The following is a 2,661-nucleotide window of genomic DNA, read 5'->3' as shown; positions in this document are numbered from 1 at the left end:
TCCGGGAGGCGCCCGGCGTTAGCAGCTCCGCGCGTAAAGCCGACGCGGCGCCCTCCCGATTCAAATGAAAACAACGATTCGAATTTGGCGCTAAGCGCTGCGATTGGACGCGGCGGGGCGACGGCAGACCAATGGGCAGAGGCGAGGGCGGGTCGGGGGGGCGGGGCCAGAGGGAACGGCGCGGGCTCCGCTGGGCGGGGAGGGCAGGCTGGCGGGCTCCCTGTGCACCTGCGGAAGACGCAGGGTTCTCACCAGGAACAGAGTGCAAAAGGCGGAAATGGAACATGGTCTTACTGCCAGGAAACCTCCCTTGCCTCCTTTTCTTTAAGGACAAACACAATTGTACACAATATGGTACTCGTTGCTGGGGGGTTTAAAAATTTTTTAAACTTCCCAAATCTCCTCAAAGATAATCAATTCTTACAAGCAATTTCTCGTGTCTTTTCCCAGTTATACGTGTCATTAGTCCCCTTCAAAAACACACTAAAAAGATCATAATATGCACATTGTTCCAATACTTTATGTTCTCTGCTTAATTAATCCTGTGGATATTAATATTGAGTACATCTTCCCCTTTTACTTTCTTTTTGATGGCTACAGAGCATTCGGCTTCAGAAACCATAATTCCCTTAATCACTGCTATTGCTATGCGTTTAGGTTTACAGTGTGTTCCCATTAGAAAAAAAATCTCCAATTAAAAAAGCTTGAGCAATACAAAATGGATGGCTTCTAAAATAACCGCAGGATTCTTTTCCAGAGCCCCCTGCCCGGTCGGTGGGCGGGGGTCCTGTGGACAAGTGTGGTGTGAATTGAACAGAGCCAGAACATGCTGATGCCCGTCCTGCATGTCACCCCCCCCCCTCCAGCTCACCCCACACCCCACGGAGTTTGGCTTTCCTTGGTCAGGAGCTGCCTTTCTCACAGCATAGACTGGGGACCCCCGGGGATGTCTGAGATCCTTGCAGGGAGTCCCTGAGGTCAAAACCATGTTTGTGATAACACCAGTCTTTCTTTGTCCTTTCACCCTCCTTTTCTCAGGAGGGTGGAGATCCCTGAATGCAGAAGCAGATGTGAGAAATCAGCTGTCTTAACCGTATCAAGTATTACAGATTTTTGCAAAAAACAGAAAATACTACTATTCATCTCGGTAATTAAAAAAAAATAGATGTATTTCATAAAAAATATGTTTTTATGTTAATATGAAATGGGTTCATCATTGCTTTAAAATGAATTGACAAATGAAGTTGGAACCTTTCTGCTCCCGAGTGGTAACTCAGAGATAGCGCGACGTCAGGAGTATGGAGAAGCTCCTAGGGATGAAACATGAATGCATAGGACCTCCAGCTCCTGATTGTCTGTGACAAGGCTGATGGAGCTAATTTAAACGCGTGGATGCTATGGACCTTCTTTAGGGGATTAGTTTCCATCTTCTCCCCCTTTACACCACTTGCATCTCTGAGCAACCCCATCAAATGCTACTTTTGTCACTCTAATTACTGCTTGTTACCAGGGACGGCCCTGTGACCTTGCTGGGGCAGCCTAATTAGAACTGGGAGGTGCTAGACTTCCTGTCAAATCATCTTACCAACACTCTGCAGTGCATCGCGCTGGTTCTCGAGAGCGTGCAGGAGTTGCAGGAAGACTTAGGGGGTGGCTGGCAAAGTGGTGGATCTTGACCTGCGGGACAGCCCTCTTTAAACTGCTGGGTGGTGTATATTAGCAGTGGGGCTTTCTGCTGGATTCGAAGCTAGGCCTGCAACCTAAGAATTCACTGAAAACAGAACCTCAGTCCTGTGAGAAGAATCCCACGTCCCGTTTGCAGGGTCGGCATCTGGACCCCAAGCTCCACTCCATACCATCAGAGTCTAGAATAGAGTGTAGAGTGGGGACCCTGTGAAAGCAACAGTCACCTAAGATGGGCAGGAAAAGGCTTTGGCCTGAGAAGTTTTCAGGGAATCAATTTCCAGATTCTCACGGTCCTCATACACTTATGTCCAAATCAGTCAGGGCAAGAAAGGGTCTCTAGGGGTTTCCCTGCCCCTGGGCCCCTTCTCCCTGGCCCTGTGCCTCCCCCTTGCTACTTTCACTTGCCTGAAATTTACTTGGGGAATTGCCCCAGGCACCCAAGACGGGACAATTCAACAAGCCTCTTAAACTCTGTGCCCAGCCACCTGATTAGACAGTGTATTTCCAATAAACGGAGCACATGTTTAAAAATATTTATCACCTTTGAAGCACATACCTTGTTTGGTCATCTGTATTCCAGTAAATATTATGTTCTGTAGTCCCTGACACCTCGTCCAGTAGAGAAGGTGGCAGGAGGAAGGCAAGGGGCAGGGACGTCCAGGTGCCCCTCCTGGGCAGACTGCGGCCCCACAACTGTGGTCAGTCTGGGGTGAGTCCCACCCTGGCACCCTGGGAACTGCCCCTGGCAGATGCTCCAGGTGCACGGATGACCCCCGACCCCCAAAGGCTGCAGGAAGGGGTCATGGTGCCAATCATTAGCGGAGTCCCTTGCTTCCCAAATTCCCTTTCACTCCAGATGTCTCAGTCAACCCTCCTTAGACCAGCCTTCCAGCCTCTAGGGCAGACGAGGGCCTTAAAGTGGAGATGGGGGACAGAATAGGTGGCCAGCCCTAAAGCTGGATTCTTTTTCCTGGG

Source organism: Ursus arctos, unplaced genomic scaffold (assembly GCF_023065955.2).
Source record: "Ursus arctos isolate Adak ecotype North America unplaced genomic scaffold, UrsArc2.0 scaffold_7, whole genome shotgun sequence".
Lineage (NCBI taxonomy): Eukaryota > Metazoa > Chordata > Mammalia > Carnivora > Ursidae > Ursus > Ursus arctos.
Note: the sequence above shows the minus strand (reverse complement) of the source record.